Source organism: Bombyx mori, chromosome 13, assembly GCF_030269925.1.
Source record: "Bombyx mori chromosome 13, ASM3026992v2".
Taxonomy (NCBI): domain Eukaryota; kingdom Metazoa; phylum Arthropoda; class Insecta; order Lepidoptera; family Bombycidae; genus Bombyx; species Bombyx mori.
In genome coordinates, this window is record NC_085119.1 from 10537236 (window position 1) to 10552351 (window position 15116).

General features: G+C 35.7%; 1 long non-coding RNA gene across 1 annotated transcript; it reads right to left on the reverse strand.

Moving 5' to 3' along the window:
- Positions 1-7202: 7202 nt before the first annotated feature.
- LOC119629410 (uncharacterized) lies at positions 7203-14916 on the reverse strand. The gene is made up of 2 exons (XR_005245410.2): positions 11404-14916; positions 7203-10045 (listed from the first exon to the last, which is right to left on the reverse strand). It is a non-coding gene; the product is annotated as an uncharacterized LOC119629410 (long non-coding RNA).
- Between the last annotated feature and the right edge of the window lie 200 nt (positions 14917-15116).

Here is a 15116-nt window from a genome sequence, read left to right on the forward strand (position 1 = left end):
TTGTTTAATAGATAGAGTGATTGAAGAGGAAGGTTTATATGTATAATAACATCCATTAAATAGTGGAGACATCAATAATAAATTACAGTTTCCGAAGCGAAGCGAGGGCGGGTCGCTAGTGCATGTATAATTTATTATTTATCAGTTCATTTCTTAGTTGAATTACTTTTAAATAATCACCTAACGGCTAACGCGTCTAATTACAGTTAGTCTGAATACATTATTAAATTATATTAGCAAAATCTGAAAAAAAGTCATTTTCTAATCTGACTTTACTGACAAGTAACAGTATTAATTTAATAACTATATTATGCTAATATTGCTGTCCGTTTAAGTTATTCGATAGAATCACAGAATAAGCTACTATATAACGCTATTTGATACGCTACATAGATTCTGAGTTACACTAAAACGAATTCCAATTACATCAGACTATGCAACTGCTTAGTGCCACGTAATTCGTGGATCGAGGAGAAAGCGCGGCGGCCTTGGCAATGAAGCGCGTTCAGCTACTCAGCCGGGCGCGTCGTTGTGACTACGCGACGGCGTCGTCGCTCCGCCCGCCTTGTAATTGGCGCGAGTTTTCACGCAAGCACAACACTTTCGTTGTCAATGAACTTGGAAAGCCGAGGATGCTCTGTCATTGTCGTAAGATACCTGAGAATGCACTCTCGCCGGCGCACACGCTTCTCAATTGTGACACGCAAGTGACGCAACATTATAAGAAGTCAGTTACTGCTCATCAGTTAAAACAATGAGAACTTTGAGAAGCGTTGTAAAATTGAATTATGAGAAGTAACAAAAATTGTAATTGCAAATTTCTTGTTCAAATTGGTTTTTTATAAAACTATCGAATACATTTCAATAATAATAATAATATTGAGTTAATACTAAGATTTGTCATCTCACTATAAAAATTAATAGGTTTCAACCGTATGAGTTAATTAGGCGGTAATAAGGCTTCGGTTTGAGGGAGCGCCCCGGTGGGAAAACTAAAGGCGTTTGGTCTCACTTGACGCTTCAATGATCACGAAAACTACCTCGATCGTAGCATGGACAGTTATTACTGTGGAGTAGTGTTGCATTCTTTTTTATTTCATCACATGTATTTTCTTGCTCTAACTGAGCAGTCGGATTCACATTCATCTAATGGCTTCGAGAGGCCATTGACATTACGAAGTGAATACAGTCACCCGCCTTAGAACATCAAGTTGAAATTTCAATTGTATCTTTTCCTCAATAAAACAGGAAATCAGCAAAAAAAAAATATTATCTACCTGAGCGGACTTATAATTACATCCTGCGGCCAATTATTATCTAGGTACTATAAATTTTTATCTATAAATTATCTTTCTATAAATATTATGAATACGTCTGTGGGCTGATAAGAAGAAGAAGAAAATGATCATTACTGAGCACAGCTGCCTCTTGTCCTAGATATTCCTGATTAGTTCAGCTGAATTATCATTACATGCGGTTCACTTCACTCACATTACAATGCTCAGGTAAAAGTTAAATAGGATAGCTCTTAATCTAATTATATTGAGACTTTGATCTCAAATTCTTAAGATGGATGGCAGTTATATTCATGTCGTGAAGTCTTTGCGCTGCGGCAACATGACAACTATATAACAAATTTAGAAAGATATTTGAAATTAACTAATTTAATGGATAGATTTTGTATATGGCAACTTTTTTTTTGTACGAACGAAATTTTCAATGTAGCTGTTGTTCTAAATCACAGCGCATAATAAGAAAGGCTTGGGGGAACCGCGCTCCATTGGCGTCGTCGTTACGCACGCCAGCCCTCCGCTTCACCAGCTTGACCATCTGACAGAAACCGACAACAAGACAATTGTTTCGAACCGAGTATACATTTGTTAGTTTGGCGTACCATAAAAGGAAGGAATTATACTGTACGTTCGGAATGGTTTATTCGGAATTGAAATGTGTAAGTTTAAAACTTGAAAAATAAATTATGCATTGGAAACTGAATTATAACCATGAATTAAAAAACAAAAAAAGATAACTTTGTTTGTAAAAGTATTCCAGGCGGGGCGGGGCGTAGCTGCTGATGACAAGCTGATTAGCTTGATATTGTTGAATGATTTTTTTTTTCAAATTACACCCACATACATACCTATGTTTCATTACTTTGCTTATAGCCGCTTGAAGTACCTCTTTTTAATTGTTTAATTTAATTGTTTGATTTTAAAATAATAAATTAGTTCCGTTTATCGAATACATTGAATATTTTTACTTTATCCATGTCTTTCGCAGATTCACATTTTTCTAATACACCTTATGTCACTCTTACAAGTGAGACAAATCTAATGGCACTCCTATGTTGCAATCTCTCAAAAAACTAGGGCTGTAGTACGTAGATTAAAGATAAATAATTAATAATTATAAGCATACACTAGTACACACACTACATTTTTTACTCTTGTGAGTCCGCACGGGTAGGTACCACCACCCTGCCTATTTCTGCCGTGAAGCAGTAATGCGTTTCGGTTTAAAGGGTTGGGCAGCCGTCGTAACTATACTTGAGACCTTAGAACTTATATCTCAAGGTGGGTGGCGCATTTACTTCGTAGATGTCTATAGGCTCCAGTAACCACCTAACACCAGGTGGGCTGTGAGCTCGTCCACCCATCTAAGCAATAAATAAATAAAAATACTAGAAGGCGTATTGTATGCCCACATGGCTACGTACCACTGTTCTGCCTGTTACTATCGAAACAATCATAAATAACCTTCCCCCTTTGGCAGTCGCGTCAAAATACCTATACGCAAAACGGATAACGCATATCGGTAAAGTTTTCAATGTATTTTTAATTCGATCATGTCATGATATTAAAATCAAGTTAAACCATGATAATACTGCAGAAGCCTAGTGTTGTAGCTTCAGTAGCAGATTAAAAACATAATAACATTGCATACAGTATGTATGTTAGCTTACGAGATGTGGCAGGTGGTGGCAGTAATGGGTCGGCATACCAGGCAGTAGAAATTCTCGGCGCCGAAGGAAGTGAGCGGACCCGACCTTGACATTTACCGCGACGCCGACGCGAATGTGCCTGCAGACTGATGACGATAGGAGGAAGTAGGAACACATCAGTACACTGACACCGGCCCGGTTACTATTTATATTGCCATAAGAAAAAAAAACTTATCGTTTTAATGGTTGTTTCAATATCGACGTTCACTTGAAATGTTTTTTTATTTTTATTGCCCTTGTAGGCAGACGAGCATACGGCCCACCTGATGGTGAGTGGTTACCGTCGCCCATGGACTTCGGCAATGCCAGGGGCAGACCCAAGCCGCTGCCTACCGCTTAATACGTTCCCCAAGCCTGTAATGTTAAATATCATGTACCTTCTACATTAGATTAAAGGCTCAGGAATTAATCACTTTATTATAGAAGAAACAGGTAAAACGTTCATAGAAACATATACGGATTACTCTACGATCAGCAAATGTACCTACCTATGAAATAATGAACGATTTTTTTTTCTTTAATTGCAATGCATTATATAGACTTAGCTAGTTTGTAGTAAGATTATTACTACATGTTTGTGTTGTTACTATATGCTCATTGGTTGCAGTAAAGATAAAAACGTTAAAAATTGCAGCTTTCTTAGAAGATATTTTTTAAATATATAATATATACCAGTTGGTAAAGTATTACAGAGTGGGTTTTTCTTTTTATAAGATGTCTACACTATTGCTGCGCTACTATTGTAAATATAAAAATCGATATAATTAACGTTCTGTGCTTTTAAACTATGAACAATAGATTTATTTACAGATAGTGGACCGCTCTGGCTCCGCTCGGGTCTTTAACAAAAATTTCAACGATATTTGACGTTGTTTTATTTTTATAAATAAATTAACACTTATTGCGGCATAACTATAATACTTATACATATGCTGTCGCGACACTTTTTGTAAATTATAATGTGTTCTGCAAAGTCGTAGTACATTATTTTATTCTATCATCAATAGTTTTCGCAGGGCACGCGATATAAAGAATATTTTTGATAATTTTTTTACACCTTGGGTTACATTATTGGAGTTTTAGTAAGGAACCCTAATTTTTTTCAAAAAAGATTATAGCCTATGTCACTCGGGAATAGTGTAGCTTCCAAACAGTGAAAGAATTTTTCAAATTGGTTCAGTAGTTTCGGAGCCTATTCAATACAAACAAACAAACAAATCTTTTCTCTTTATAATATTAGTATAGATTAATACGTGAAGCAAAAACTTTGTACCCCTTTTTACGAAAATTGCGCGGACGGAGGAGTGTGAAATTTTCCACACTTATAGAGAATATAGAGAAGAAGTGCACAATGCTAATATTTTTTTAAATAATGCATAAAAGATACATTAAATCAATAAAGCAAAACATTACACACACTACATATCACACGTATTTGACGCACACACGCATGCATACCTACTATTTATTGTCAAACTTTTGTTTTTGACGTCTGTTGTCAAATTGAGAATACATTAAATATTGTTTGTCTTTGATAATATTTTTATAGTGTAGTCTTGGCGAAATTTGTGATTATAGAAGTATAAAATACAATCATAATAGTGTACAAATTTACAAATCCAATTAATTATAGTCGAATTTCGACTACTGCGGGACCTCTAGTTAGTATAGAAGTATAGATGAAATTATTGTTTTATGTCAAGTCTAGCATGTAGGTAATAAAAATGTCGTTACAAATACATATAGATACAAACTCACTTTGTATTCAGATTTATTTTATATATATTTTAATTCGACAACCTTTAATTTTTACTGCGTTGAAGCGTTATTCAATCTCTTTGATGTCTCAATAAGCTGACAAAAACAAAATGAATCTCCCTCGGTCCCTTACAGAATGCATCGGAGCGGAAAGGCGACAATGTACCCGCAGCAAAACTACGGACCAAATAAAAATCAAAAGTATACCGGACCTTTTTGTGATATCGTTTGAAATCAACAGGCAATAATAAGCTATTGAAATAATAGCCTACATCTGTCCTAACCGCTGGAACTGTACGAAATTAAAACAAACATGCGTTTCGATCGTCGTCACAAATCAGTAATCTACAATCGATTTGCGATGTGCTAGATTAAGTAACGCTTATATTAAGTGATGTACTGTTGTATTTTTATCCAACTAAGAAAGGAGGTTCATGTTTTTTGAGTGTTTTTATATTATTATTTTTTTCTATTGCTTAGATGGGTGGACGAGCTCGCAGCCCACCTGGTGTTAAGTGGTTACTGGAGCCCATAGACATCTACAACGTAAATGCGCCACCCTTCTTGAGATATAAGTTCTAAGGTCTCACTATAGTTACAGCGGCTACCCCACCCTTCAAACCGAAACGCATTACTGCTTCATGGCAGTAATAGGCAGGGCGGTGGTACCTACTCGCGCAGACTCACAAGATGTCCTACCACCAGTAGTAGTAAGTAACACTTATATTAAGTGATGTAGATTGTACTGTTGTATTTTTATCCAACTAAGGAAGGGATTAATGTTTTTTGAGCTTATGCCATTGTATATTCGTTTTATCCAACCGAATATCTTTCGTAAAGGCGTCGTCAAATTGACTAATAAAAATATAAAATAGACCTTATAACATCTATGTCCTAAAGCCTAAAGTGGTCGAAAACTTCAATTTTTTTTTTACTTTTTTTTTGTCACCTAGGAACCTGTCCCTTATAATTCCATGTTCACGGCTTCTGTATTCGCGACATATTTATGGAACATATATTATTACATACCCCGCGAATAAAGAGCTTTTAATATACTATATATATTTGGCACGCTCTGTATGTAAATATTATTAGGTGTCATTAGATTCGTCTGAGTTGTGGGAGTTATAATATAGTCTATATTATTTCAAAATCAGTATTTATACATCCGCCAAAAAAAGATAAAAATAATCCATTAACTAAAAATGCGAGAAATAAAATAAATTATTTATTTTAACAAATAACCTGGCTGCATTCAATATACGGTTAGACACCAACAATTACCACATGCATATCACTTGTTCGTGGTAGTAGTATTTTTCTACCCACTCCCTTATTGCTAAGTCTCTCCCTACATTAGGTACTGGTGGTAGGTGATACTGGTGGGCAAGTGCCAAGAGCATAAATGAATTCTAATGGAAGTGTATGACAGCAGCGATGTTGGGTACCTTTGAAATTGGGTACCAAATTTGATGTTTTATTCAGGGCAGCGACACTTAATGGTGTCTATTGTCTTAGGTAATTCCCGGCCCGTAACGTAGTCGCCCGCCTAGAAAAAACAAAAAGCTCTGTTATTCAATTTTGAATGACCAAAAAACCTGAACATGTTTTGAATACAAAATCATTTTAATTAATCCCGGTTGTATCATATTTTCCATGATTAATTATCAGCTATTTGTATCCGGGCCTACCCACCTATTAGGAAACGCCTTGCATGACAAAGACCAACAGTTTAGTTATTATGATATCATGTGTCAACGCTGAACGGAATATGTAATAAGTAAATGTTTTGGTCGAACGTACTCATTCAGCTACTTATTATGTGTAAATGCGTGGGAACGCAATTGTTTCCGAAGTTACATCCTAGTTTCAAAATTGCTTTTTTTATAAAGCAAGTATATAAATGTCTAAGGCTACGTAGGTAACTGGCTGAAATTTTAATTTAATGTTTCGATCGGGCATTGTAGGTAGAAAACAGAGTAATTCATTTACAATCGTTTAAAAGTAAAAAGTGCGCTTCAATGTCAATTTACGGAAAAATACCCGTTATGGTAAAAAATAATTATCGCAATTCAAGTTCACTAGACGTCTGATGGCCATTAGTGCCACCTGTTGATTAGTTGTGACAAAAATGTTTAATTGAGCTCCACAATTTTCGTGTATGCTGCCATCTATTGTGTATTAGTCGAACTAAGACATATTTCTTGAAAATTAACAAGGTTACGGTTTTAGTTGCTCAAGAAATCTCAAATTGTTCGTTAGAGATTTATTTAGAGCTTAGAAATTTCAATAAAATTGTAAATTAATTGTACGTGTTAATTGAGGAGGCAGAAATGTACGGCAACGGCGTCGAGGATGGCAAAATAATTAGTTCGTCTGTTTAGTGCTAAAAATTGAAACTTGAATGTTGCAAAGCGGCGTTAAGAAAGAAATAAACAATACATTTTTGTCCTTTAAATTAAATTTTAATTCAAAACAAAATTTATTACATATTTTGAGATTACAGATTAATTTAATGACGGTCTCGTAAGAAGTTTCATAGGATAAACGAAATGTTATTCTGAATGTAATTATCAAATTCCCAAATAACTGCAAAATATCTCTAATTTGTTTAACTCTGGCGAGCGCTGAATGTCAATAGCAGTTATTATTCTAAATCACAAAATTTTTGAAGGCACACCTTTTTATCGAAGAGGTCGTCATCATAAATCACGACAAAATCGTAAGGCATTTTTCGAAGAAATAACACGTCTATGTGACCGGAAGCATTACGACAACATTCTGAGTATCAATGGCTGTAAAGCAATTTTCACATGGCATCTACGTGATGATACGTAGGTGTGTAATGTTGCCATGTACACGAGCGTAATAAATTAACTTCAGTTTGTAACTCGAGTCACCGCCAAATATCGTCGTTTATATTCCTAAGGAGTATTCTAAGTGCGCATGGACGTTCCTACCGCCATTTACTTTAACCGGATTTTATAATTTACATTATTTTCCTCGTATGATTTTTCAAAAGCTACTAGAGTTACTTTCTTGAACCTTGTTAAGCAAAAGAGCTATGTGGTTTCACAATCATAATCTACCTCCAACACGAGTAATGTCATTTTAGGGATACCTATATAATAGAGATTCGTCCTTACATTTTTTTAAACAATAAGAATAAGCATATTATTGATATGCGATCAATCTCATTCCACAAAAAAACTTTGAATCATAAAAAAGAAAAAGAAAAAAATGGTAATACCAACCTAACTTGCAATTAAAGCATCTGACGTTATAACAATATCTAGAAAACATGTTAAAGACTAGCCGTACTCGCCCGCTTCGCTGGGCATTTAAAATTAACATTATTATTTATTGTCATTATTATTAGGGAGTCCAACACTCATATAAATATTAGCCTATCCATTAAGTAGGTAGGTACATGTATTTTCTATATGGATACCAAGTTTCAAGTCAATCGGATGCATGGTTCAGTAGTTATAACGGAAGATCCGTCAAAACCACCGTAGATTTATATATTAGTATAGATAAATATGTTCGACCGCCAAATTTTTTATTTATTGCTTAGATGGGTGGACGAGCTCACCGCCCACCTGGTGTTAAGTGGTTACTGGAGCACATAGACATCTACAACGTAAATGCGCCACCCACCTTGAGATATAAGTTCAAAGGTCTCAACTATAGTTACAACGGCTGCCCTGCCCTTCAAACCGAAACGCATTACTGCTTCACGGCAAAAATAGGCAGGGTGGTGGTACCTACCCGCGCGGATTCACAAGAGGTCCCACCACCAGTAAAACCACTAAATTGCGTTAAATCACTGCAATTTCAGTTTTTAATTGAAAAATTATAATTATTTTTACTTTTAATTGTTTACTCTTGATTTCTTACTAATAAATTCACTTCTAAATTGTTTATGCAGCTGATGTCCAAATGGACAGGTAAAGTGAATATGGCCCGTCAGCGAAATCTTGTAATATTTAAAGAATTCACAAATTAGTTTTATGTTCTGCGTATATAAATGTTTGTGACACACGCACAATGCATGAACAAAATTCGTTTTAACGCCCGCGTTAGGAACGAAGAGATTCGGCATGCACCCCGAGCCCACATAGCGCTAGTTTTATTCCCACATTTTTAAGTTTTTAACCTACCTAAGCTGATGGTCTAGAACTCTAGAGAGACCATGTCAGCGTAACTTTAACTAGTAGGTGAGCTCACGGGGCTCAAACCTGACGGGTATTTTTAAGCCAACTGAGCATCGTACTATATCCAATTGCTTTCTGACTTAGTTAGACAATTACAATAAAATAGAGCTTCATCCTCATTTCTTATTTTTGTTTCCAAGCTTAAGATTATGCTTGCTCGTAATAACTACCACCTTAGGGAGCCACGGTAGTTTTTGTTTACAATGACTCAGCGCTATGCTAGCTATCATGTTTTTTTATTAAATTCAACTCCATTGTACATGTGCTTAAGCGACATTAATACATAAATCAAATGTGAATAATGGAGCACCAAAGTAGCTAGGCAACGTTCATATCCATTTTTATTTGGATCGTCATATTTTCGACTGTCCTTAATTTGTAACATAATTTAAATACGAGACATATTTTAATGTACATTATAATTTGCGGTGTATTGACCCTTGTGTACGCATTGTTAATAGTTCAAATAATAATTCTTACAAGCAAGGAAGTTATCGCATTCTTTAGGTTCCATAGTGAATTAATTTGAATTTTATTGCCTCTTACATTGTACTGATATCAATAAACTACGAACGTCACGGTTGTATCAACCACTATTTAGTTACTCATCGTAGTGACCGCATCGACAGAACAATAAAAAGGTTATAAATTTAGTTCGTGTAAGAATTTCCGAATAAAACTTTGCGATAGGAATTTCCTGACGGGAATTGGTTGTTGGTTTGTTGAACATTTTTTTTAATGGTAAAGTCAAATATATTTTAACTGTTTTCAAAGATATTTAAAGAATTTAAATTTTAATATTTTTCGTTATCTAGGTTATCCTTTCTTGCAGTGTGGCCAAAGTATTCCAGAAATTCCAGAACTTAGGCAGATGTTAGAAAGCCTCGTCTTTATCTGGAGTTCTTGGAGAATCAACACGTTGGTGCGACGTGCTGTCCAGGGAATTCCTGGCATCTCTCGCCAGCGCCACATCTCAAATGCATCAATTCGGTCACGATCGGCTTTCTTCATGGTCCAGGTCTCCGCGCGATATAAGAGTTTTAATTCTTACTCCAAGTGAATAAGCTGCCTGAAATAATAATATCGCATTTGAATTCTATCGTCAAACAAGGATCCTGAATACAATTTGGTACTTGTTACACGTGTCGATTGGACTGTTTCTACATGGTTATTATTCAGTTTTGGCACAAAGCCGACTTGATTCGCGATGTCAACGGCCTTTCTGTTTATAATCGTAAGGTACTATTTATTACACAATAACTATTACTTACAAATTATTTAAAGTTATTATAAATATATTATATTAAATTAATTAAATGTTGAAGTTATGTAGCTACATAAAGTCTGTATGGTAACAAAAGATAAAAATAAAATCATTATTACGTATTTCAAATGAAGAATGTGAAGGTATAGATGAAACTTAAGCCGTCGTGGCCTAAAGGATAAGACGTCCGGTGCATTCGTGTTGAGCGATGCACCGGTGTTCGAATCCCAGACGGGTACCAATTTTTCTAACGGAATACGTACTTGAATGTTCACAATCGACTTCCACGGTAAAGGAATAACATCGTGCAATAAAAATGAAACCCGCAAAATTATAATTTGCGTAATAACTGGTGGTAGGACCTCATGCGAGTCTACACGGGTAGGCACCACCACCCCGCCTATTTCCGCCGTGAAGCAGTAATACGTTTCGGCTGGAAGGGTGGGGCAGCCGTTGTAACTATACTGAGACCTTAGAATTTATATCTCAAGGTGGGTGGCGCATTTACGTTGTAAATGTCTATGGGCTCCAATAACCACTTAACACCAGGTGGGCTGTGACCTCGTCCACCCATCTAAGCAATAAAAAAAGTTTACTAGTCAAAATAAAAATAATTTTCTAGAATTATTCTACAGATGCTTATAGCGGGATGCTATAAGTACAATTAAATTACCATAACGGTTGCGAGAACGCATTTAGAAGGAAATACGGGTCCTCTTTGCATACTGATTCAAGATTATATATGTACTTAAAAAACCTTAGTTTTATTTTTCAATATTCTAAACCATAGCGCTTCTATTAATTGTTTATTGATTGATTTGGTCGTATAATTAGTAACACGTTGGGCGCCACAATATTATTTGAAGGAAAATAGATATAGAAAATGGATTTTGCAATTTTTGAGTTTGTATGTTGTGGAATATATTCATTTGTATATTGTGCATAAGAAACATTCTTAAACACAAAAATTAAAAAAACGTAAAACGTTATTATTTCCTGCGTTGAATTGAATATGATTAAAAAAAAAAAACAAGATTAAACCGAAATTACTGATGGAAACCAGGTTTACGCCAACGTTGTAAATTTTGCAGATTTTATTTTTGTGACACCTTTATCGCAGAATTCGTTCATGAACTCGTCTTAGATATGTATTTACTTGGTACCTGCTTGCGGGATATCTCATCTCATTTGACCGGGGGGTACACCGGGTGTTTTACTACCACTGGTCCATAACATTTAAAAGCTGAATTTTGAATAGTATTAGTCTACCAAAACTGAAATCCATTTGTCGAAACTTCTTACTGTCATGCAGAAGTATTAATTGATATAAAAACACCTTAAACTGTACACTATCCCAGAACTTAAAATTATCATGTGTGTGCTCATTATTATTTCAATGACAAAAATATAACAATTGTTAACAGGTACGCGAGAATTGTCAACAAGAATAGTTTCGCACCATACTCGTCAGGGGAACCAGCGACCTTACTGGAATACAAAGACAGGCGGCTCCTTATGCAAGACGACGCATGTGCGGTCACCGACTCCTGCTCGACCTCGGTCCCTCTCGCCTCAAGCCGTCCCCTTGTCCCTCTGCCTGTAGGCCACGTGCGCCAGTGCGATGCCGCATACATACCGTGAAAATGGACATTTCCATGAACTCACCGGAACTCTAAACGTTTCAACTTTACCAACTAGTACGGTACAGCGGAGCGTAGATTATACACTTAATATATCAGCGGAGTACAGCCGATTTAATAATGTCAGCTTGTTTTTATAGTTTTTAATTGACAATGACCTTTTTCAACTCTTGTCATTATTATAGTAGTACCTAGTTCTATTTTTCCAACTGGAAAGCCAAAGGTACCATACCATAAACCTAATCTTTTATATTCTTTTTTTATGAAAAATGATAATATGGAGTGAAACGAAATGAAATTAATCAAATTGAAAAATTAATCAATTGGCATGAAATTAAATGAAATCAGATAAGATGATATGGGATGAAATATAATCTCAGTAAAATGGTAGTTATTTACTGAGACTTTTCAGTGGAGTTTTTGGAAGACGAGAAGTTACGTCCAGCGGCTTTGTTTCATTTTCCCACATTTATGCCTTTCACAGATACTAAACAGTTAATAAACCACCATTACGACACATTTAAACAAGAAGACACATTTGAAGAAAAACTAAACAAACTAAAACAATTCAGACAACTTCGCTCTTCGCGTTCCCGCCAAAAGTCATATTTATAATTCTACTGTGGATCTTAAAACAAAGGGGTCAGTTATCATAATTCTTTAACCGGAATTTAATTAAAATAAACAGAACGGTATAATTTTATCAATCTAGATAAGTACGTGTAAAAAGTTGGTATCTATGTACAAAATACGCTTGGTTTTTTTTTTATTGCTAAGATGGGTGGACGAGCTCACAGCCCACCTGGTGTTAAGTGGTTACTGGAGTTCATAGACATCCACAACGTAAATGTGCCACCCACCTTGAGATATAAGTTCTAAGATCTCAAGTATAGTTACAACGGCTGCCCCATCCTTCAAACCGAAACGCATTAGGCTTCACGGCAGAAATAGGCAGGGTGGTGGGACCTACCCGCGCGGACTCACAAGAGGTCCTACCACCAGTAAATCGTATCGAACCGAATATCCTTCATAAAGGCGTCGTCAAATTGACTAATAAAAATGTAAAATAGACCTTATTACAACTATGTCTAAAGTGCTCAAAGACTTCAATATTTTTTTATATTGTAAGGTATGTTTCAAGCTTGCAAGAAATTTAAGTTCAAATTTAAATCAAATTGCTACTTAAATGTCATCAAGCACGCATGTTGAATGTCAATCAAGTTATACTCTACCAGCGACGCCAAAATGAGCGACAATGCTCGAAGATTCCGTAAAAACTTAGCGATCGTGTATGGGTTATAATTTAATAGTCCAATAAAATTGACACTTCAAACTCAAGTCTGTATTCAAAACGAGGAGTGATTTTTTTGCTCTAACCAGGGCTGTCGTCCGACAATTATTATTTAGTTTAAATTGAGCAAAAACATTTTTTTCCCTAGAAAAGTGTTACTATTGGCAAGAGTGTGTAGGAAGTGAAAAAGCCGCAATAACACCCCGTCGGGTCTTGCATCAGCGAGAAGGTTGCAGTGTGATTACATCAAGTGCTGATTGCGATACGCCTCTCGCAGTTACCCAATGTACGAAGCTGGAGACAAGCCCTGAGCCCTATCAAAAATGAAAGTGCGAAGCCGGTTGTGTATTACGCGCTTCTGTACAAACATAGCTGTTATACAGCGGAAGTACATATATTTTACTTAATATCTTAAACAAGATGCAATAAATAGTGAGAAATAAAAATAACGGTTTTCTTACTTTATACGGAAATTAGTACCCGTATTTGCTGTATTTCTATATAGGTTCTCTCCGTAGGTAACTTACTGTAGAAATTAATGTTTATAATTGGGAATACTGAGCCATTGTTAAGTACAAAATCTTCGCTTACTTCGCTTAGGTATTTGCCTACACAATATTAAGTTTATTGCGCACTGTTCTTAATTCACGAGACACAATTCTCCGAGACTCGGGTGGTATTCATACTTACCTACTTATTTAGGCGATGACATAATTAGAAATAATGATGTCAATAGGTTTTTTTTTATAAAATTAATATACATAACATGGCACTTAATACTATTCATAGATGTACTGTAATTACTAATACCTACTATAAATTACTAATTTCATCAGCTACTTGGTGTGCTCATAAATAAACCATTACCCTTCTCACTTAAAATGCTGATAGCTTGCGGGTGCTTCGCGGCGAGTTTTGATGCGTCCACGACGTTGGTCATTATTTAAAAACAGAACACATACGTTGACATAATCGCGCATCCATATTGGGCAAAAATACATTGTTTTGTATGTCGTCGAACAATACAGTTAACAGTAACACTGTTTCTTATTCCGTACGGATACGGACGCTCCGACCGAAGGGACAGGCCGGCCACTTGGAGTCTGTAAATACAGTATACACACAGTCCATTGTAATTCAGATTGGACGTCGAAACGCACGGGTCGGCATGCGGCAATGCGGATACATCGTTTTACATTAACAAATCCCTTGGTATCGCTCACTGCCTGTGTACTATGATTGATATGTTGACTGGGCTTATCAAACCCGTTCACGAATACGAAGTTAGGGAACGGTAGTGTTAATGACTCCTGATGTCCTCAGAATACAGGATAACCTTTTTCTGCATTCTGAGGTGGCTACCTAATTATAAATTTTACCTACATTACATACTGCAACGAGGTGTGTAGTTTGGAAAATGTAATGAACAAAGCTCAACTCAAGAAGGTATTTTATGATATATCGTATTTAAATTAACACGCAACCACGTCTCAATAAACTACTTCTTCACATTAATTCACCGTACAACGCGATGCTTCTAGGAAGTTCCATAATTAGCTTCTTCCGCGTCTCCACCCACTTTATTAATCACTAAACGTCTCAAGTCTAATAAAAGTACGGCATTTATAGACTGGTAGTATAAAATGCATAAACTAAAAACCGAAAGAATGGCGATCTCTGTCCAACATCACACAAACGGATTTCAAAGGCAGGCAGGCCATTTTTCATTGGACCCATAAAGTCAGGTGTTTATTGGAAGCCTGTCATTTTAACGATTTTTCGACCCAGATTTATTTTTCTATATTTCAATTAAGACCTGAACTATGAAATCCTATTGGATTCACTTTTTAAATATCAAAAAATAGCAACTAAACAACCTTTATTGCAATTACAAAATATTTAAAATTATAACCAAAATGAATAAAATATGGATTTACATTACAGG